The sequence below is a fragment of the Monodelphis domestica genome, chromosome 1 (assembly GCF_027887165.1).
Source record: "Monodelphis domestica isolate mMonDom1 chromosome 1, mMonDom1.pri, whole genome shotgun sequence".
In the NCBI taxonomy this organism is placed as follows: domain Eukaryota; kingdom Metazoa; phylum Chordata; class Mammalia; order Didelphimorphia; family Didelphidae; genus Monodelphis; species Monodelphis domestica.
Genome location: NC_077227.1, coordinates 195,806,405 through 195,831,136, shown reverse-complemented (window position 1 = coordinate 195,831,136; position 24,732 = coordinate 195,806,405).

Below are 24,732 nucleotides of genomic sequence, written 5' to 3'. Positions count from 1 at the left end.
CATCAGATTGCTTCCTAAAGTCCAAATAGGCTGTAAGGATATTTTGAGCTATATGTTTAGTGTTAATTTAACTGTTTACTCCCTAATAATCTTTGGGAATGAAAACATAAGAGAGAAATGTACATTTCTTGAAAATATTTTTTTTTCTGTTCACAAGCATTTATTTTTCTCTCCCTCTTCACCTCCCACTATCCCTGGCCATTTATAAAGGGAAAAAGAAAACAAACATATACTTATTTCCCCCTAAAATAACACAGAGAAACTTAATGTTAACCATTTTAGGAGAGAAGGTTCACCACCCACCTCAGGCCCTTTCTTTCTCTACCCCCGTAGCACCTTCTCCCCATTGACCTGACACTCCCAGAAACTTCATTTTCAGGAAGGGCCAGGATAAGCAATCCTTTATTCTTTTTCCATCTCTTCTTCTGAATTTCTATACTTCCCAAATAATCTTTAGGTGCTGTCTTATTCTCAAAGATCTTCTTACTCTGGAATATCCTTCCATCCCTTCATTTCTCTTCTTCTATTGATGAATACCTCCCAGAACTTCCATTTTGAGGGAAAGCCCAAGTCAAGACATGATTCATTCTACTTCTCACTGTTCTGCCCCTGGAATTCATCTCCTTGTCTTCTCTTTCACTTTACTCCTCTCATAACATTCTTCTCAACTCCTTTTTATGTAGTTTCCCCCATTAGAATATATTTGCCTGCATCTTTAGCCAGGACCTATCACATGTAACAGGCTTTTGTTGATTTTAAGATGCCTTCTTTTGCAGAAGTACTTTTATAGTAGTTGATGGAGCATATTGCAAATTTGTCTGGTATCAGGCAAACCTATGAGTTATTTTAATTGTCTACATTTGTGCTCTAATAATGTAAACATATCAGGATTTTTAAATGAAGAAGTATCAAGCATTCATTTTCCTTCTTCCAATCTCACAAATATCAACATGCATATTAGAAAAAGAGAAAAGAAGAAAGAGATAGAGACAGAATTAGAGACAGAGAGAAAGAATAAAAATTTCTGTTAAAACATGGTTGAGCAAAATACATTCCCATACTAGCCTTATTCAAAAATGTGTATACCATTCTTCATATTATTTCATCAGTTCTCTTTTCAAAGGTGGGCAGCATTCTCAATCACTAGCTATCTGATCATGGTTGATCATGGATTGTATTGATCAGAGTTCTTGAATCTTTCAAAATTGTTCATTTTTAAAATGTTGGTATTATAGTATAATTGTTTCTCTGGTTCTTCCTACTTCATTTAATATCAACTCAAGAAGTCATCTCAGGATTCTCTGCAACTGTTCTTTCTTCATTTCTTATAGTACTCTTTCCATATATCAAGACTTTTTTAGCTAGTTCCCAGTTGACTGATTCCCACTCCCCACCCCACCCCTTCTTAGTTTCCAATTCTTTTCCATTGCAAAGGGAGTGGCTACAAATATTTTTAAACATGAAGGAACAAATTTTAAAAAGATCATATAAAACATGCTGTTTTTTAAATCATTACCTTCTCTTAGAATTATTACTAAGTATTTGCTCTAAGGCAGAGAGTGGTAAAGACTAGGTTAATTGGGGTTATGTGACTTGCCCAAGGTCACATAGCTAGGAAGTATCTGATCTACAGATTTGAACCTAGAACCTCCTTTTTCTAGGACAGGCTTTCTTTCTACTGGCTCACCTAGCTGTCCCCAAAACATGCTATTTTGAACATGTTATTTAAAGGTTGAGAATAAGGGATGACATCTTAAGGAATTAGAATTTGCAGTATGTCCATAAGATGACTTTCAATTTACTTCAGAACTACAAACATTTCACAATATGGTATACTGGGTTCTGAGGATACTTTGTAGAGATACTATAATCTTATCAGATTTGGTATTCCTTGTTATACTATAGATGACTAGCCAGTCATGTCTGCCCATCTTGAATGATTCCTACTTATGTCCACCAATAAATTCACCATGGCCGGGAGGACAGTCAAAGTTATGGCTACCAAAAAAAAAAAACAACTCCATCATATTTGCCCTTAATAATGAATAAAATGAGAGGATATTAGAAATTTAAGGAATGTTAGTGGTTGTTTAGTCCAATCCTCTCATTTTACAGGTAAGAAAATATCAGGAGAATGGAAATGACTTGTAGGTCACATAAAATTTTAGTTGCAGAAATGGAATATAAACCCTACCATCTTGAAACCCAGGCTTGTTTTTCCCCACTCTTACACTCCCCTATATTATTTCAGCCTTTTAAAAGAGTATGTTGTAATAGAGCACTGGAATTAGAGCCAGAAAGACCTGTGTTCAAATCCTGCCTCAAACAAATACCTCACCCAACTTACCCAAATAAAACTTCCAGAAAAGATGGGAATACCCATGTTATAAAGTTCTCTGTCTCTCTGCCTCTTTTTCTCACATACACATACACAAACACAAATCTTTAGCATCTTGGTTTATATTTAATTTTTATAAAATCATATTTTAACAAACCAAGAATAGCCATATTAGTTCATCTTCTTTTCTTTCATGCTACTAGGTTGATCAACTAGCTTAGGCCAGTGAAGTCTATAACAATTTTAGAGCCTTCCCCAAAATTAGAAGAGGGAGTTTTCAATATTTCCAATTATAGCAACCAAGATTGACTAAGAGCATACCAAAATGAGACAATATACAAAGGGCAAAAGTTGAAGAGATGGTAAAAAAGAATTTAATTTTGCTGCTATATACAGCTGTCTATCCTGATAATTTGGGGTATACAGGATATTCATGGAGGACTAGCACCTCTGGTCTGAGGGTTTGCAAAGAGCTTTTCAGGGCTGCTTATCTAGTTTTGGTATTTTCTTTCACCCAATTCTCATCTGTGATTCTAAGAAACTGTAGCATGTACAGTCGCCATACCCTGGTAAAACCATCTTGGCAAATAAGCTAAACCTAGTTGAGGGTAACTAACATGTTTTAAATCCATATGTAAGTTAGGCAAATGTCTAGCCCCAGCATGTGAAGATTTCTGCCAGAAGAATGGGCACAAGAGAACAATTTGTTCCAACACCAATAAAGGCAGCTAAAGTTGTCCCTGTGGAGAGCTTAGAATTTAGATATGGAAGAAGCCATGCCATAGTCATCCATTGTCTCCTGAATCATCACCAGTCATCCTGATTTTTGTCTTACCACTAGGCTTGAATGACTCTGGGGGAGAGACAGACAGACAGACAAACAGACAGACCAAAGCATACCATGCCAAAGATGCAAAGATGCCAAAGCATCACTCCATAATGTCACTGGTTATCTTCAAAAATGAAGGACCAACAACAAGAACAGTGACTTCTTTCTGTTGACTATTTCCAATTTATCCTATATGTGCCTTGTTTGTATATTGTGTGTTTTGTATATATGCATGTTGTCACCCTCATTAGATTGTGAGCATCCTGAGAGGAAGGGACTATCTTTTACTTTTCTTTTTATCCCTAGCACTTCACACAGTACCTGGCACATAGTAAATGCTTAATAAAAGTTTATTGGATAACCAATGGATAATTTGATTTTTAGTATCTTCCCTGAAATCATAAAAAAGTCAAGAAAGAAGAATAGTGTGGGCAGATACTGCTTCTGTGAGCTGGTTACCTCTTTTATGTGGAAAATGGGGAAAATATAATAAATTCTTAAGGGATAAATTGGGTTAAAGAAGTAGAAATAGTCACTTTTTTCAGATTCTTCCATGTTTTCCCCAAAGGGGAAAAGTTATTTCAAAGATTATTGAGGCTAGCTAGGTATGGTAGCACAGATCTAGTCTCTGCTGCTGCTGAAGCTGAGGCTGGTAGATCACTTGAGTTTGGGATTCTGAGCTGCAATAGGGCTAAAGCTGATTGGGTGTCCAAACTGAGTCTGGCAACATTATCATGAGCTCCCAGGATGCATGAAGAGTGGTAAACTAATACAGGTCAGAAAGATGGAGCAGACTGAAGATCTTATGCTGATAAATATCAGGATGGGGTCATGAATGACCATTGCATTTCCAGTCTGGGCAAGAGAGGAAGACCTAACCATGAGCATGGGGAAATTCTGGTGAGGAAATTCCCTTCACCAAGGCATATCAGTAACCTATTTGTAATTTAAAATCTTTGAGAATTGTATGGCTCATTGAGAGGTTGAGTGGCTTATTCAGTCTTAGAGATATTATATAATAGATTCAGACTTTGAATCCAAGTCCTTCTCACTACAATGACTATCTGCCATTTCCTTTAAGAAGATTCAGTCCTCTTCCAATGTGAATTACCTTGATTTAATATGAGTTATCATTACAAGAAGCATACTACATTTTGTTGGTCATTGGATACTTGTAGGATTTATGTCTACAAGGGACCTAAAAGATCATAAATTGCACCCTTCTCAATTTATAAATAAGCGAATTAAGACTCAGAAAAGTAAAGTGGTTTATACAAGACCATACAGGGGTGGCAGAGCCAGCCATTCAATCTCAGTCCTGAGTCTCCAATTCTAGGACTCCTTCTATTACCCTAATACAAGTAGCCTACATCAAAGGTGAAGATGCGATTCTATACTACTTTATTCCACAATTTAAATTGTTCACTTTTAAAAGTCCCTTCTCTGAAATTAGAAATCCCTCGCGATATTTCTGCTTTTGAACATAACTTGGCTATAAAGGCTTTGTTGAATTATTTCTGTAACTTGGGTTTAGAGAACATCCTATTAGCTGAGTTATAACATTAAAAGGCATACGTGCATAGAGAGCAGAAAGAATTCAGTTCAGGTCTGCTAGCCCAAATTCACCGGCTGAACAGCAAAGTCCCGAGGTTTCTTCGATGCATAATGTTCTTACAAATGGTCCATGCTATGCTAATAAAACTATTGTGACTGGGAGCTTTTGCAGTGGAAACTGACAGATGAAACAGAGTTAAGTACTTTTTCAGACAAGCTACCCTAGTAAATCATTAAGGCGCACAAACAATCATCCTTCATCAGTCTGCAATTTGTTTCGGAGCAATTGCAAATCGGAAAACAATGTAAACAAACAAATCGACAACTAATGAACATCCCCCACTGCTCACTGTAAACAGACCCACAACTTTAGAGGAACACTTTATCCAACACATTGTCAACTCATTGTAAACACATCCACAACTCATAAACAACTCATTACCCAGTATGTTGTCACCTCATTGCAATTAAAGTTGAATGCTAACTGTACTGTATGTTTCTGCTCTGAATCAGATTATACTCTCTCTAGCAGGAAAATGCCAAGAAAGAGAGAGTCCAGTAGGGTGTCCTTTTACACCCCACCCCCTACCCCCACCAAACACACACTCCCATGATTTCCATCCTCCCTTATGGGAGCCTGAGTTTTAATTATCTGCCCAGACATATGTAGAAAATAAACAGGAATTGTTTTCCTTTCTTCAGGTAGTGTACTTTTTCCAGTTAAGTAGAAAGAAGGCAGTGGTGCTTCAACAGAAGTTTCTTACATAGAGGAAAAGAAAACGTGTCAAGTATTCCCTGAACTGTTGTAAAACTCACAGGTTTTTACTGTAATTGCTTTTTGTGAACTGAGTTTGGCATCCTTGACTCGGGAAGACTGGTTGGGGCCAGGATTTTTTTCTTTTTTTAGGCTCCAGGATGATTAAGTTGAAACAAAAATATTGATTTATGTAGGTCACTACAACTTTCCCCTTGCATTAGTTTGCTTTGCCAGGGAATTTAAAAATGGGTGTATCCATAATTTTCTTTGCAAAACACTTACATAGAGGGTGTTCCAAAAGCTTTTGTATCATTTAAAGCTATTAAAGCTTAAAATTGATCTTAGACTTTTGTGACACTCTATACTATAAATTAATTGTATCAAACTCAAATGGAAACCCATCTCTGTGGTTTGTATATTGACTTAGAAAACCACAAATTAGCATTATCTAGGTGTCATGGTTTTAATTGTTTTGTTATATATATTTGCCAATTACATTTTCATTTGTTGGCTGGGTTTGGCTTGCACCACTCCTGTAGACAATGTAAGTCATTGAAAAATAAGTATTATACCTTTCCAAATGTATGTATGTATATATACATATATATGCATATAAATCTGTGGTATAAACATATATCAATGTATCTTCTTCTATAAGTGAGTATGTATAGTATGTCTTGTCTGCAATATGTAGTCTTTGAGAATTGCCTCAGGCTCAGGGATCAGGGATGTTAAATAACTTAATCATGACCATATTGCTAGTGTCACAGGCAATATTTGAAATTAGGTTTTCCTTACTCTTAAGTCTAACCCTCAATTCAATTTGTTTTTTTTTTTTTTTTTTTTTAAATATATTTTATTTGGTCATTTCCAAGCATTATTCGTTAAAGACATAGATCATTTTCTTTTCCTCCCCCCCCCCCCCCAACCCCCCATAGCCGACGCGTAAGTCCACTGGGCATTAGATGTTTTCTTGATTTGAACCCATTGCTTTGTTGATAGTATTTGCATTAGAGTGTTCATTTAGAGTCTATCCTCTGTCATGTCCCCTCAATCTTTGTATTCAGGCAGTTGCTTTTTCTCGGTGTTTCCACTCCCATAGTTTATCCTTTGCTTATGAATGGTGTTTTTTTCTCCTGGGTCCCTGCAAGTTGTTCAGGGACATTACACCACCACTAATGGAGAAGTCCATTACGTTCGATGATACCACAGTGTGTTTGTCTCTGTGTACAATGTTCTCCTGGTTCTGCTCCTCTCGCTCTGCATCACTTCCTGGAGGTTGTTCCAGTCTCCATGGAACTTCTCCACTTTATTATTCCTTTTAGCGCAATAGTACTCCATCACCAACATATACCACAGTTTGTTCAGCCATTCCCCAATTGATGGGCATCCCCTCATTTTCCAGTTTTGGGCCACCACAAAGAGCGCAGCTATGAATATTTTTGTACAAGTCTTTGTGTCCATTATCTCTTTGGGGTACAGACCCAGCAGTGCTATGGCTGGGTCAAAGGGTAGATATTCTTTTGTCGCCCTTTGGGCATAGTTCCAAATTGCCCTCCAGAATGGTTGGATCAGTTCACAGCTCCACCAGCAATGAATTAATGTCCCTATTTTGCCACATCCCCTCCAGCATTCATTACTTTCCTTTGCTGTTATGTTAGCCAATCTGCTAGGTGTGAGGTGATACCTCAGAGTTGTTTTGATTTGCATCTCTCTGATTATAAGAGATGTAGAACACTTCTTCATGTGCTTGTTAATAGTTTTGATTTCTTTATCTGAGAACTGCCTATCCATTTCCCTTGCCCATTTATCAATTGGAGAATGGCTTGATTTTGTGTACAATTGATTTAGCTCTTTATAAATATGAGTAATTAAACCTTTGTCAGAGGTTTCTATGAAGATTTTTTCCCAATTTGTTGTTTCCCTTCTGATTTTAGTTATATTGGTTTTGTTTGTACAAAAGCTTTTTAGTTTGATGTAGTCAAAATTATTTATTTTACATTTTGTGATTCTTTCTATATCTTGCTTGGTTTTAAAGCCTTTCCCCTCCCAAAGGTCTGACATGTATACTATTCTGTGTTTACCCAATTTACTTATGGTTTCCTTCTTTATGTTTAAGTCACTCACCCATTTTGAATTTATCTTGGTGTAGGGTGTGAGGTGTTGATCTATTCCTAGTCTCTCCCACACTGTCTTCCAATTTTCCCAGCAGTTTTTATGAAATAGTGGATTTTTGTCCCAAAAGCTGGGATCTTTGGGTTTATCGTATACTGTCTTGCTGAGGTCGCTTTCCCCCAGTCTATTCCACTGATCTTCCTTTCTATTTCTTAGCCAGTACCAAATTGTTTTGATGACTGCTGCTTTGTAATATAGTTTTAGGTCAGGGACTGCAAGGCCCCCATCATATGTGTTTTTTTTCATTATTTCCCTGGATATCCTTGATCTTTTGTTCTTCCAAATGAACTTTGTTATGGTTTTTTCTAAATCAGTGAAGAAGTATTTTGGTAGTTCAATGGGTATGGCACTAAATAGATAAATATGTTTGGGTAGGATGGTCATTTTTATTATATTGGCTCGTCCTATCCATGAGCAGTTAATGTTTTTCCATTTGTTCAAGTCTAGTTTTAGTTGTGTGGCGAGTGTTTTGTAGTTGTGTTCATATAGTTCCTGTGTTTGTCTTGGGAGGTAGATTCCTAGGTATTTTATTTTGTCTAAGGTGATTTTGAATGGGATTTCTCTTTCTAGTTCTTGCTGCTGAGCTGTGTTGGAGATATATAGAAAAGCTGATGATTTATGTGGGTTTATTTTGAATCCTGCAACTTTGCTAAAGTTGTTGATTATTTCAATTAGCTTTTTGGTTGAATCTCTAGGATTCTTTAAGTAGACCATCATGTCATCCGCAAAGAGTGATAACTTGGTCTCCTCCTTGCCTATTTTGATGCCTTCAATTCCTTTATCTTCTCTAATTGCTACTGCTAGTGTTTCTAGTACAATGTCAAATAGTAGAGGTGATAATGGGCATCCTTGTTTCACTCCTGATCTTATTGGGAATGCATCTAGTTTATCCCCATTGCAGATGATATTAGCTGTTGGTTTTAGATATATACTGTTTATTATTTTTAGGAATGACCCTTCTATTCCTATGCTTTCTAGTGTTTTTAATAGGAATGGGTGTTGTATTTTATCAAAGGCTTTTTCTGCATCTATTGAAATAATCATGTGATTCTTGCTAGTTTGCTTGTTGATGTGGTCAATTATGTGGATGGTTTTCCTAATGTTGAACCAGCCCTGCATCCCTGGTATGAATCCTACTTGATCATGGTGAATGATCCTTCTGATCACTTGCTGGAGTCTTTTTGCTAGTATCCTATTTAAGATTTTTGCATCTATATTCATTAGGGAGATTGGCCTATAGTTTTCTTTCTCTGTTTTTGACCTGCCTGGTTTTGGAATCAGTACCATGTTTGTGTCGTAAAAGGAGTTTGGTAGAACTCCCTCTTTGCTTATTATGTCAAATAGTTTGTATAGTATTGGGATTAACTGTTCTCTGAATGTTTGATAGAATTCACAGGTGAATCCATCAGGCCCTGGGGACTTTTTCTTAGGAAGTTCTTTGATGGCTTGTTGGATTTCAATTTCTGATATGGGATTATTTAGGAATTCTATTTCCTCTTCTGTTAGTCTAGGCAGTTTGTATTTTTGTATATATTCATCCATTTCTCCTAAATTGGTGTATTTATTGCCATATAATTGGGCAAAGTAATTTCTAATGATTGCCTTAATTTCCTCCTCATTGGAGGTGCTGTCCCCCTTTTCATCTTTAATGCTGTGAATTTGCTTTTCTTCCTTCCTTTTTTTAACTAGATTGACCAGTACCTTGTCTATTTTGTTTGTTTTTTCAAAGTACCAGCTTCTTGTCTCATTTATTAAATCAATAGTTCTATCACTTTCGATTTTATTAATTTCTCCCTTAATTTTTAGGATTTCTAATTTGGTTTTCTGCTGGGGGTTTTTAATTTGATCGCTTTCCAGTTTTTTCATTTGCATTTCCAATTGATTGATCTCTGCTCTCCCTTGTTTGTTAATATAAGCATTCAGGGATATGAATTTACCTCTGATTACCGCTTTGGCTGCATCCCAAAAGGTTTGGAAGGATGTTTCGCCATTGTCATTTTCCTCGATGAAATTATTAATTGTTTCTATGATTTCTTCTTTAACTAAACGGTTTTGGAGTATCATATTGTTTAATTTCCAATTGGTTTTAGATTTGGTTTTCCATGAACCATTACTAATCATTATTTTTATTGCCTTGTGATCTGAGAAGGCTGCATTCATTATTTCTGCTTTTCTGCATTTGTGTGCTATGTTTCTGTGACCTAATGTATGGTCAATTTTTGTGAATGTGCCATGTGGTGCTGAGAAGAAGGTGTATTCCTTTTTATCCTTATTTATTTTTCTCCATATGTCTATTAATTCTAATTTTTCTAAGATTTCATTCACTTCTTTTACCTCTTTCTTATTTATTTTTTGATTTGATTTATCTAAATTTGATAATGGTTGGTTTAAGTCTCCCACTAGTATGGTTTTATTGTCTATTTCTTCCTTCAATTCTCCTAGTTTCTCCATTAGAAATTTGGGTGCTATATTATTTGGTGCATACATATTGATTAATGATATTTCCTCATTGTCTATAGTCCCTTTTAACAAAATATAATTATCTTCCCTATCCCTTTTGATCAGGTCTATTTTTGCATTGGCTTTATCAGATATCATGATTACCACTCCTGCCTTCTTTCTATCAGTTGAAGCCCAGAAGGTCTTACTCCATCCTTTAATTCTGACCTTGTGGGTGTCAACCCGCCTCATGTGTGTTTCTTGAAGACAACATATGGTAGGGTTTTGGATTCTAATCCATTCTGCTATTCGTCTACGTTTTATGGGTGAGTTCATCCCATTTACGTTCAAAGTTATGATTGTCATTTGTGGACTCCCTGGCATTTTGATTGCCTTCCCTAATTCTAACCTTTTCTTCTTCGGCTCTACCTTTTAGTCCAGTGATTTACTTTGAAACAGTCCCCCTTGTCCCCTCCCTTGATGTTTCCCTTTTTAGTCCCTCCCTTTTTGTTCCCTCCCCCTCCCCCCTCTCTTACCCTCCCTTTTTGTTCTCCCTCTCCCCCTCCCCCCCTTGGTTTTCCCTTCTCCTTACCCTTGTTGGGTAAGATAGAATTCAAGATCCCAATGGATCTGGAGGTTTTTCCCTCTCAGAGCTGCTTTCCCTGAGATTGAGGTTTAAGTAACCCCCCCCCCCCCTCTCTTCCTCTCCTTCTTATAGGAGTTTTCTTCCCCTCCCCTTCCCATGTGAATCTTTGTGTGAGAATGATTATTCTATTTGGTCTTTCTTTACCCCCTATTTATACATTACATTTTCCCCACATGTTAGTATACATAGGTTGATATAAATGTAGTCCTTATAGAAGAGAGTTTGAGTAAAAGAAGAAGATAACATTTTCCCCTTTCCTTAATATTTACCTTTTCAGGTATTCCTTGCTCTTTGATTTTCGGTATCAAACTTTCCACAGAGCTCTGGTCTTTTCTTTGCAAAAAGTTGGAAGTCTTCTATTTTGTTGAATGCCCATACTTTCCCTTGGAAGTATATAGTCAGTTTTGCTGGGTAGCTGATTCTTGGTTGGAGACCCAGCTCTCTTGCCTTTCTAAAGATCATGTTCCATGCCTTACGATCATTCAGAGTAGAACTTGCAAGGTCTTGGGTGACCCTGATTGGCATTCCTTTATATCTAAATTGTCTTTTTCTGGCTTCCTGTAGGATTTTTTCTTTTGTTTGATAGCTTTGGAATTTGGCAATTACATTCCTGGGAGTTGTCTTTTGGGGGTTTAGTGTAGAAGGTGTTCTGTGAGCTCTGTCAGTGGCTGTATTGCCCCCTTGTTCTAGAATCTCTGGGCAATTTTCTTTGATTATATCTTGTATCACCATGTCCAGTTTGGTGTTTATTTCTGGCTTATCTGGGAGTCCAATTATTCTTAAATTATCCCTTCTCCCCCTATTTTCCAGATCTATCACCTTGTCGGTGAGATATTTTATGTTCTCTTCTAATTTCTTGGTATTTTGGCTTTGCTTTATTGATTCTTGCTCTTTTACACGATCGTTGTCTTCCAGCTGCCTGATTCTGGCCTTTAAAGCCTGGTTTTCTTTTACAGTTTGGTCAAACTGGTTTTGTAGATGCGTGAATTTCTTTTGCATTATTTCCAACTTTTCCTCCCAGAAGGCTTCCATCTTTTTGGTCATTTCTGATTCAAATTCTTCATAGGTTTGTGGAGAGTTTCCATTTCCTTTGGAAGGTTTTGGAGCATTTTCTTTTATATTATCTTCTGTCTGCTCTGTATTTTGTATTTTGGCTCCATAGAATGTGTCCAAAGTCGCCCCTTTCTTCTTATTTTTCTTGGTATTTTGGGGCTTCTGTGGTTCTGTGGAGTTTGTCATCTCTGAATGTGGAGGATTAGTTTTTCTTGTCTCTTTCTGGTGTTCAGAGGCAGTCCTGGGCAGATAGTTCTATGGGCTTTCCCTGGGTTAAACTGAATATGCCTCACTGGAACTGGAATGGAAGGGTCGGACCACAAGGCCACACTCTCCCCCCCCCGGCTCGCTTTCCGGAAGTTGCCTTCAGAATCGCTGGCCGTGAGGCTGTTTCGTCGGCCTGCGGGGGGATGGGCTGCCGCTTCCCCAAGCTCCGAGAGCACAGACTTTCACTGAGACTTGGATAGCAGGATCCAGCCCGTGAGGCTGTCTTGCCCGCCCTGAGGGTTGCTGTTGTTTTGACCAGCTCTCTGCAGCGGAAGCCCCAGGCAGTAACTTTCACCGGGACTGTAGAAGGCCCTGAGGGTTGTTGTTTCCGAGGACCCTGCTCTCTGAGCCGGCCGGGCTGCGGCTTCCGGGAGCCTTGGACTCTGCGCTCCTACCCCTGAGGTCCGAGTGATCTCGGGTTCTGGCTTTTAAGGGGAGCCGTACCTTTTGAACCGGGTCCAGGTCCAGGAGGAGGGTTCCCAGGGTCTGTGCTGTTGATCGTTTTGAATTTCGGCGCCTTAGGAGCTTATCGTTTGAGATTGGTCGGGAAGGGTTTTCCGGAGATCTGAGCTTTAGCTTTCTCTAAGCCGCCATCTTAACCGGAAGTCCCCTCAATTCAATTTGTAAGATCAAAGGTTTCAAACTGGAAGAGACCTCAGAAGCCATTGTGTCTGACCCTCTCATTTTACAGATGAGGAAACTGAGACTCATGTTGGGTAAATGATTTGTCATTCAGGTCACATAGATACTAAACGTCTGAGGCAGGATTTGAGTTCAGTTCCAACTTCAGAGTCAATATTCTTTGCCTTGTAGCACCTACTATGCACATCCTTGATTCTGGGTATACAAAGAAAAAAATACTCCTTGTCTTTAACAAGTTTAGATTGGGGGGAGGGGGAACAGAGAAGGAAATTAAAACATCTTTAAGCAGTGATTTCCTGATAAATGTTTAAAACAAATGGCTCCTGGAAAAATCAGTATTCACTTTTATGTTTTAAGTTTAATCTACATTTTTGACAGTTTTTCATCCCTTTCTTGAGTCTATATAATGAACATGACAATAAATCAAGCCCTGAATTGAAGTATTTGCTGATTTCCAAGGTGTAAAGGTTCACACTAAAAATTTAGCTACAATTCTTGAGTCTGTATCAGTTGATTCCAGTACAACTTTGATTCTTGGGTAAGTAAATACAAACTATATACAATTTAATGATAAGAGTTTTCAAGAGACAGAGAGTGTTAACAACCAAAGGAATCAGAAAATGACTCATGAAGGAGTTAGCAAGTCTGCTATATGTTGAAGTAATAAGAAACTCTACCATTAAGGCAGAAGGAAGTAGTACATAATGGGCATGGGATGGACTTGAGGGGCATATTTGTATAAAGGTACAAAGTCAGAAGATGCAATGAAATGAATAGTTGCTTTGATTCTACAAAGAAGACATGGAAAGAAGTGATATGGAATAATATTGGGAAGGTAAGTAGAAGCCATATTGAGTAGGGCTTTAAATGGCAGCCTGAGGATGTTGTATTTTAGCTTAGATATAAAAGAGGACTATAGCTAAAGTTATGAGTAGAGATATCAGTGTCCTTGAAGCTATTTTGTAAATATATGATTTCTTTAAAGTACCAGATTCAATAGATGAGATAGTGTTTCTTTTTAATGAGTCAAGATTTACTTTTCCATAGTGGCTGTTAGTTGAAACAGAATGAAAAGTATTTCATTATACTAGTGGAAATTGTTACAGATGTTAGCTGGTTATAACTTTCTAGGGCTTATATTTAATGAAATTATGAGTATTAATTATCATTTTAAATGTACCTATTATTATATTATAGGGGTTAGAAGGCATGGTCCTCTTCCACAAAAAAGTAAAATTTGGTAGTAATACATGGTGTCTATCTTTATTTTCAATAGTCTTTTGGGGGACAATGAAAAGGGTGTTGGATTTGGAGTTAGAAGACCTAGGTTCAAAGTTTGGTTCTGACCTTGAGAAAGTCCCTAAACTTCTCTGGGACTCAGCTTACTCATATGTAAAATGAGACACTTGGATTAGTTGACCACTGATGGATTTCCTAGTTCTAGAATCATGATCCTATGACTGACGTGTAGCCTCTAAGGTCCCTTGATCTTATCAACCATTAAGATGATGTAATTTGAGTGATATTTTAATGTTTACTTTAACTTAAAAGTATATGGTTTCAATGATATTTAAGATAAGCTCTGGCCATGAGATTTGATTGTTATGCTGCATACCATTTAAATAAATTGTTTCCCATTTTAATCTTGCACAGAGTTTGTGGGACAACACTTTCCTTTTCCAATTGAAATAATATCATTTTCTCTGATATGTTCTAAGATAGGAAAATTCTAAGATGCTTTGCCTGAAAATCCCTCCAGAGATCCTGAAGATAAAAGGTAATGTTCTTTTTATTAAGGGCTTTTCCATTTTTTTCTTTCTCCAGCTTTCCTACCCTTAAAGTAAGCATTGAAAATTTGGGGGCAGCTAAGTGGCTCTCACAGACTGAAACTTGGATATGGGAAGTTCTAGATAGAAATAGGCTCTCAAGAATTTACCTAACAGTGTGACGCTGGACAAGTAACAACCCCAATAGTCAAGCCCTTATTATACTTCTACCTTGTAACCCATATTTAGTATCAATTTGAAGACAGAATGTGAGGGTTTTAAAAAAGAAAAGAAATGTGTTATATCACATATGGATTCCTTCACATATTGATTCCTTCAGCAAATATCAATGGTAAAGACTATCATAAGGAAAAGCAGCATAATATAATACAGAGAGTACTGAACAGTGATCCAGGAGACACAGGTTGTGATATTAGTAACTCTATGATTCACTAGTTATATCTTGGGCATATTATTTATACTCTGTCTCACTTTTGTTCTTTGTGATAACTAGGAGTAATGACTACACAATATCCAAGATTCTTTCCAAGTCTAAATTTCTATCGCAAGAGCGCATTTTACATAATGCTTTAAGATATGCAAAACACTTTATACATATTACCTTATTTGATATCACAACAATACTGTTGTGGGGAAAATATATTATTATCTCCACATTACAGATAAGGAGACTGAAATTGAGAGAAGATTAGTGTGCTGGGCTCTTACCTTGTGTCTGAATTAGGATTCAAACTCAGCTCTCTGACGCTAAGTCCCATATTTTATCAACTATCTTCTATGATGCCTCATGCCTTTTATGGTATTATGTTTTCCTTTAGTAAACTATCACTTCAATAAACTATACATTGGAGAAGGGGGATGACCTGGGATTTTCAAAGTTTATGATGGCAGAGCAATAAAAATGGACAGCATTAAAAAAATTATGTTGTGTAATTATGGCCCAGCTTGATTTCAAAAGAAGAGATTTAAGAATTCTCAATTTGTTGCATTGGTAGAGATGTCAAAGTAGAAATAGTAGATTGTTGGATTTTATTAATGTGATAGTTTGCTTTGATGAACTTTTTTTTTGTTTTTCTATTTGATAAATTATTCCTTTTTATAAGACAGGGTGCTAGGAAGAAAATTTGGAGGAATATATTGGAAAACTCTGTACAAACAACAGCTATCAATTAAAAAAATAAGTGAATCAGCATATCTGGAAGAAGGAAATCACATCAATAGTGACATTCATGTGATAAATGAAACAAACAAAAAACCTCAACAAAATACAGCAGCCCAACTCTTGAACTTTTGAGAATTCTATAACTTGTGTGCTAAAGGACCCAAACCTGATCTGAACAGGAAATAAAATCACTGAAAACAGAAGGAAACTACAATTCCATGAGCACACCTCTTAGGCCACCTCAGCAAGTGAAGGACTTTCAGTCTTTATTCATTCTATTTTTTTCATCAGAAATGTTTCAAAATCCTTATTTTATTACAGGTTTTTCTTTTTTATTAAACCTAGACAATTATACTGACATAGGTAGAATAACTTATTATTGGTTGTAAGTACATATCTTTTATCTTTTGGAATATTATATTCCAAGGTTTCCTCTCATTTATATAGCTATCAGCTATTATGTGATATTGGCGATATAATTTCTATTTCTATGACAGCTTGCAGTGGTTTCTGAGGTTTGCAAAGCACTTAACAATTGTTATCTAGTTTTATCCTCACAAGTTTGTAAGGATGTAATTCTATTTTATAGATGAGGAAATTAAAGCAGAAATGTGTATCATGAACCTAATCTATTCCACTGATCTACCATGCTTTATCTTAGTCAGTACCAAATTGTTTGGATGATTGACACTTTGTAACAGTATGAAAACTGGAACTGCTCGACCACTTTCCTTCACACTTTTTTCATTGATTCCCTTGGTATTCTCAACATTTTATTAATTCAGATGAATTTTGTTATTATTTTGTATGAAATTATTGTGGAGTACTTTGTTATGGCATTGCTCAAGTAAACTAACTTTAATAAAATTATCATTTTTATTATATTGGCTCAGCTTTCCTAACAACCCAAAAACCATTAACAAATGGTTTATCTATTTTATTAGGGTGGTTTTTTTTCACAAAACTACCGTCTGGTTTTATTCATTAGTTTAATTTTTTTTTACATTCAATTTTATTAATCTCTTCCTGATTTTCAGGAATTGTAGTTTTAGTGTTTAGATATTTTTTGTTTGTTCTTTTTATGATTTATTTTTACTTGCATACTGAATTCACTTATTAGTTCTTTCTTTTATTAATTTACACATTTAAAGTTATAAAATTTCCCTTTAGTACTACTTTGTTTGTATCATACTATTGAAATTGCATACAACTATTGAAATATTAGCTCATTGCTATCATTCTCTTCTATAAAATTATTGTTTTTATGATTTGTTCTTTGACCCATTCATTATTTAGGATTAGGTTGTTTAGTTTCAGGTAATGATTGGTTGATTTTTTTCTATCTCTATTTTAAATTCTGGTTCTAGGAGATCAGGACTATTTTCCTTGATAATTTATTGAAATATGATGACTAGGTTTTCTATGATCATAGCTTTAAGGTATTTCAATACATTTTTATTTAAAATTTTCCATATTACACAATGATAGAATTTTTAAATATTTGTCGTCTGACATTTTGAAATCCATATTCTCTTCCTTTCCTCCTTCCCCTTTCTTTTTCCCAACAAGGCAATCAATATGATATAGATTATATATTATCATATACATATTTTCCCTTTCATCATCTTATAAAACAAGACACATATTGCTTACACTTGAAAAAAATTCATGGAGGAAATAAAATGAAAAATAATATGCTTCAATCTCCTTTTAGGTTCCTCCAGTTCCTTCTATGGTGGTAGATATCTTTTTTGTCATGAGTCCCTTGAGGTTGTCTTAGATTCTTGCTTTATTGATAAAAGTTAAACCTTTCACAATTGATCATCATACATTATTGTTGTTATTGTGTACAATGTTATCCTGAATCTGCTTACTTAATATTTCATCACTTTATATGTCTTTACCAGGTTTTTTGTGATCATCTTGTTAATTCAATCATTCTTAAATTATCTCTGCTTATTCTATTTCCCAGGCCCAGTCAATTTTTTCATTGAAATATTTCACACCTTCTTCTGTTTTAAAAAATTACTTTGGCTTTCTTTTACTATTTTTGTTGTAACATAGAATTATTAGCTTCCACTGGAACAATTAATTTTTTAATTTGAGTTTTTTTACCTCTTCTTACACACGGCCAATTATGGTTTTTAAATATTTTATATTCTTTTGTATTTTTTGTGTCTTTTTTTACCAAGTTGTAAATTGTCCTTTCATAATTTCTTCCTTTGCTCTCATTTCCTTACCTAATTTTTGCTGTACCACTGTTATTTGATTAAAAATATTTTTACACTTATCATATGATGGAGGTAATCCTGTATTCCTGAGGCATTATAACATTGAAACAAAATTTCCATTTAGTCTGACCAAGATGAAAAGATGTGGTTTTGTAAAGAGAGTAGTCCTGGCAACAGATTGTTTCTACTGCTTAAGGACCAACTTAGCTAAATATGATCCTAGTAAGTTAAGTGAAAACCAATTGTGTTAAAGTGATCAAATTCATGCTGATAGGAACATAGTGAAATGGGACCAACATCACATAACTAGAGCATCTGTGAATTGTTAGTTCTAAAGATGTTCATATTCATTGACCTAGGAATCTCATTACTAGAATTAGATGCTAAAGGCATTATTGAGTGGTAAAAAGCTATGTATGTATGAAAATAATCATGGAAACTTTGTAATGACAAAATAACTGGAAATAACATAAATGCAATGACTGGGAGAAATGACTGAATATATTGTGATATTTGAATATAATGGACTGTATTATGTTATTAGAAATGACAAGTATTGGAAATATAAAGAAAAAAATGGAAATGAAGAAAAAAATGGAAAAATAAAGAAATGAAAGGAGAACTAAAGAGAATAAAAATAATGCACACTATGATTACATTAAAATATTAAGCATATTAATCAAGAGGAAAAACAGACTCTAGAATTTTCATTTATGATTTCTTTAAGTATAGAGACCAATCTTGTTTTGAAATCTTGAATTTTTAAAAATCTTGATTTTCATAGAACTTAATAATTCTCAAACAATCTCTTCTTGACCTCATTTCCAGGTGATTTGTTTTTCTTCTCAAAGTTCTTACGTTTTCCTTAATTTTTTCAATCTTTTGATTTTACTCCCATATTTTTCTCCTCCTTAGAGTCACTGATTTTTTCAGCATATTTTAGTTTTCAAGAGCCTCTTTCTTGAGTAAGGTTTATCATTTCTATTACTTCTAAGGTTTATTTTATATTCTACTTCTCTTTCTTCCAAATCTTTCCTTGAGAGTATTTGGTTCATTTTTTTTATCTCTCACTTCATTTCTTTCAAGTATTAAGGTACTCTTTGTAAAAAAAAAAATATTTGAACTTCTTCATGCAATTTTAATGGAATTATTCATTCTCCTTTTAGAAGATCTCTAAATTTTATATAATATATATATATATATATATATACTGAATGGTACTGTCTTTGATTTATTCATCTCATATGAAGCTAAGAGGCCATGTGGCTTTTTTCTTGGGTTGAAACTAGCTGGATTTTATGTAGTTCTGGGGTGGAAGAAATCACTTACTGAAGTTTCTCATTCTATTTCTTGATCATCATTTGATCAGATGTGAATTTCAGATTTTTTTCTGGATCTACATGGTACCTCTCCTGTCAGGAAGGCATCTTGGCTAAAAATCCTCAGCAAATATAAGTACTGCACTATGTGTTTTCCTGTCAGTTCTCACTTTCTGCTTGTGGTGGGGAATGGGTATAGTGTATATAGTGAAATCTCCTTCCAATTGGACTATGTGCAAGACATCTTCTCCAACAATAATAGATGCTTATGACAAGTATCCATCTCTCTAGTTTAAACCTCTTTTGAAATTAATAATCAGAGGTCCTTTGAACAGAGTTACCACTTTGGTCATCTTTATCTAGGAATTCTATTTTTATTCAACATACCCATGATGGTCTCATTGATGGAGGAAAGTCTTCATGTCTACATTTTGATCTACAAGATCAAAAGCTATCTTTTGTCAACAACAAAAACAAGCACAGCAAGAGTTTATATTCCCTGTAGGTTTCAGTCAATTATATAATTTGATATAAAGATTATTTCCTTATTTCAAGGATCTTCCCATTCTCTTTCAGAACAAAAACCCTTATAATGTATAGGCATCTCAGATGAGACATCTAAGTAGTACTTTTTACTATTCATGGAATTTTTCTTAACTTATTTTTCTTCTCCATACTTTCCTCTTTCCAATTTATTCTTCTTACCTCTGCCAGACAAAAAAAAAATCTGTATGCAAAGAAATATCAATTCTGTTTAAAATGTCAGTGTCTCTGTTACTTCGAGATGAAGCTTAAACTTTTTTTCTTGATATTTAGGATATTCTACAATATATAAATACCATATATTTCTAGGAATATCTCACATTGTTTCTGCCCATGTATTCTATATGTTGGTGTTATTGAGTTATTAATATTAGGGTATACTTAGACGGTTGTTTATGTGAAGTGAACCCTAACCCTGGTGAAATGTGTGTATGAGAACAGTTTGTTCCAACAGCCATAAAAGCAAATGAAGCAGATGCTATGGAATGTTTAGAGCTTGGTCAGACAGCAAAGATATCAAGGTGATCCACTGAATCTCAGGCCATCACCAGTTGTCCTGACTTCTGTCTTGCTACTGAACTTGAATGACTCTGGCAGAGTGTGTGACTGCTTCACTTAAATCCAATTCACTCAAAAGTCAAGATATCACCTCATGATGTAATTGGTGTGCAAAAATGAGGAATGAACAACCATCATCTAATACATATGCCCTATCATCTTCTCTCTTATGTCTTTGCTTAAACTGTCACATGTCTAAGATGCCTTTCTACCTTTTCCACTAGTATTTCTGCCTATCCTTTAAATCCTAACTCAAATCATGCCTCCTTTAAGAAGCCTTTTCTGACTATTCTGAACTCTTATCTCCAAAAGGAAAATGAATATATGACTCCCTGAATTGTCTTGGGCAAGTCATTTAACTTCCTGGTATGTTGGCTTCTTCCTCTGTAAAATGAAAAGAATGGACTTGAAAGGCCCCAAGTCTCTTCCAGCTTTAGATCAATGATCCTTTTACCATTATCCACTTAGATGTCCAAATGCTTTGTTAATCCTGCCTTTTTGTATTTAACTATGGTATACAAAATGGTGCACACTATCTGTGAACGGATTATATCTCCTTATTAGTCTATGAGCTACTTGAGGGCAGAGTAAGTTTTTCTTTCCTCCATGCCAGGTACAATGCTCTGGACACAATAGTAACTTAATAAATATCTCTTAAATTTGAATGTATCCATTACCTGGAAAAAGTACTTTAGTTAAGGCTGATAATCACTGAATTTATTCTGAAGTTCTTTTCAAATCCCGTTCAAAAGACTGAGATTCATGGGAAAGCTCTGTAATAAGGATCATTAAACTCCTCAAAATAGAAGCTGGAAGAAAAAAGCTGAACACCCTTGAAGGCAAATAGCATGTATTCAAAGAAATAGAACATGCCTTGGTCTGTTAGTGTGTTACCCTGAAGGAATTTATATTCTAAGCCAATTTCCTTAAAAAGTCTTAAAGGTACTGGCAAATGCTGGAGGGGAGGTGGAAAAATTGGGACACTAAGGCAGTGTTGGTGGAATTATGAACTAGTCAAACCATTCTGGAGAACAATTTGGAGTTGTGCCCAAAGGGCTATAAAAATGTGCATATTTTTGACCCAGTAATACCCCTACTAGGTCTGTATCCCAAAGAGATCATAGAAAAGGGGAAAGGACCTGTTTGCACAAAATATTTATACTAACATTTTTTTGGTAGCAAAGAATTGGAAATTTAGCAGATGTCCAGGGAAGCAAAAATGGATAAGTAAGAAACACAGCTTGCCAAACCTACCTCCAAATGACCACAAGCTTCCTAAAATACCTCAAAATGAATTCTGGAGGAATGGAACCAACAGAACACAAGATGAAGCAGGGCTATGACCCAGAACAGCATGGAGGGACATAAGGAGGTCATACCTCACTGAGGTAAGTAAGAAGAGCTCAATTTAGGATACTGGGGAGGAACTCAGGTATGATTCCATGCAAGCAGCAGGAGGAGGAGCACAGTTTGGTTCATCCAGCCTCAGAAGTGTAAGGATAATTTTATAGTTGTGACTTAATATCGAAATTAATTATTGGTTGCCATGGGATATCCCAAATAATAAAATACCCAAGTCATCTGGAAATTATGGTGATTTTAATTAATATAAAGAGAAGGAATTAAGGAGAAGAGAGAGAGACAGAGACAGAGAAAGAGAGAGAGAGAGAGAGAGAGAGAGAGAGAGAGAGAGAGAGAGAGAGAGAAGAGAGAGAAAGAGAGAGAGAGAGAGAGAGAGAGAGAGAGAGAGAGAGAGAGAGAGAGAGAGAGAGAGAGAGAGAGAGAGATGAAAGAGTTCATTTAAACTGCTCTAGCTCAGGCTGAGCCAGGTGGGAGTTAAAGGCTTGGCCAAAGGGGCCTCCCCTGAGCCCAGGGGAAAAGGAAGTCAGTCTTATAACTCACCATGAGACCATCTCAAGGATGCTGTCTGAGGGAGCTCCTCCAGGCTCGAGTACCAGGATCAAACTGGTGCCCAGGTTGCTCACAGGAAGTGATTGGCCAGATCCACCTCTCCAGGAAAAGAGAGCAAAGAGAGGAAGTGTCTTGCCCTATATAGATGGTTTTACACCATTTTCCTGTGTCTTATCTGTACCAATGGTAGTTTAGCTTGATTTAGGATAGCCCAGGTGTCCCTCAACTGTTTCTGCACATGTCTATCAAAGGCCATCCTCCTAGACACTTAATCCTTAAGTATGGGTGCAGACATTCCTGACCTTGTTAGACTAAGTAGGGTGGGGCAATGTAAAGTTCCCAAGACATTCCTGATTCTGTTAGACCAAGTATCTCCATTGTTACAATCAGGAAATAGTTAAATCAAATCTTCTAAAGTATGGTCTGAGTAGGGTAGAGTAGTTTTAAAGTTCACAGTAGAGTGGAAGCAGAAACCAAAGTGATACAGTAGGCAGAGAAAAATGTTGATATAGCAGAATCCAGCATCACCCAGTGGAGGCAACAGTGGGAGGAACTCAGCATAAAGAGGTCCAGCTGTGGTGACAAAGGGTAGAAAGCCAACATGAACTAGTAAAAAGAGCATCTGAAAACAATAGTTGCCAGTCTAGCCACCCTCCACAAATTTATCAATTCACGATACAGCATTCAGCAGTGCTGACCCCAAGGACAGAAAAAGACCACAATACAAGCTCAGGACAGTATTTTCTTCACCCCAGGACAAAACTGAGCTTCAATATATAGACAAAGTCATGAAATAGACTCCAAATTTAGTAAAAGAAAAACCCTGACAATGGAAAACTATTTTAGTAACTTACATGAGTAAAATGCAAGTTCAGAAGATGTGGGGATGTCCATGACTTGGAGAATTATTAAACAAGTTGTGGGACATGATTGTCATAGAACACTATGTTGCTATAAGGACAAGTAGGATGATTTGCACAAAAACCAGAGAAAACTAATATCAACTCATGCAAAGTGAAGTGAGCAGAATCAGCACTGTACACAGTAACAGCAATATTGTAAGGGTGATCAACTCTGAAATATTTAGCTATTTTGATCAATAAAATGACCCAAGACAATTCCAAAGGACTCATGATGAAAAATGCTATCTACCTGTAGAGAGAGAAAAAATTGACTCTGAATGCCGATTGAAGCACAATTATTTTATTCTTCATATTTATTGTGTGTATGTGTTTTTCTTTAACAACATGGTTAATATGGGGAAAATTTTTCATGACATCACAAGTATAATTGATATCAAATTGCTTGGATTTTCAAGGAGAGGGAAGAGATGGGAGGAGAGAATTTAGAACTCAAATTTTTTTAAAATAGTTTCTGAAAATTTTTTACATGTTATTGGGAAATATTCAAGAAAATAAAAATAATTTTATGTGATATAATTTATTCTATTTCACCTCTTCCTTTGATTTGCTCTTAGTACCATCCTCTTTTTTGTTCCCCCTCATATCATCTCACATATCATTATATATTATTATTATATTACATTATATTATATTACATACATATCTTAAATAGCTTAATACCAAAACCTTTCCCTATGCCTATTTCTTCTATCTTCTATGATAATGCATCTAATTTTTGTTTAGGTTTGGCTTATTCCTCAGGAATACTTGGAAATCTTATATCTTATTGAATATCCTTTTTTTCCCCATGAAAGAATATACTCAGTTTTTTCTGAATAGGTGACTCTGGGTTGTAACCTAGATCTTTTGTTTTCCTGAATATCATATTCCATGCCTTTTGATCCTTTAATGTAGAAGCTTCTAGGCCCTGTGTAATCCTTATTGTGGTGCCATGGTATTTGAATGGTTTCTTTCAGACTTTTTAAAGTATTTGTAACTTGTCTTGGTGACTCTTGAATTCAGTGATTATATTCCTGGAAGCTGTCATTTGAGGATTTTTTTTAGGTGATCTGTGAATTCTTTCAGTTTCAATATTATATTCTTGTTCAAGGATATCAGGGCAGTTGTCTTTGATTATTTCTTTTGTTTAAAATTTAATTGATCAATTTAGAATATTTTTCCATGGTTACAAAGAATTGTATTCTCTTCCTAACACTCCCCTCACCCACTCCCATAGCTGATATACAATTACACTGGGTTTTATACCTGTCCTTGGTCAAAACCTATTTCCATATTATTGATGTTTGCACTAGGGTGATCATTTAGAGTCTACATCTCCAATCATATCCCCATCAACCCATGTGATCAAGCAGTCGTTTTTACTTCTGTGTTTCTACTCCCACAGTTTTTCCTCTGAATGTAGATAGTATTCTTTCTCATAAATCCCTCTGAATTGTTCTGGATCATAGCATTGCTACAAATAGTGAAGTCCATTACATTCAATTGTAACACAGTGTATCAGTCTCTATGTATAATGTTCTCCTGGTTCTGCTCCTTTTGCTCTGCATCACTTCCTGGAGGTTGTTCCAGTCTCCATAGAATTCCTCCACTTTATTATT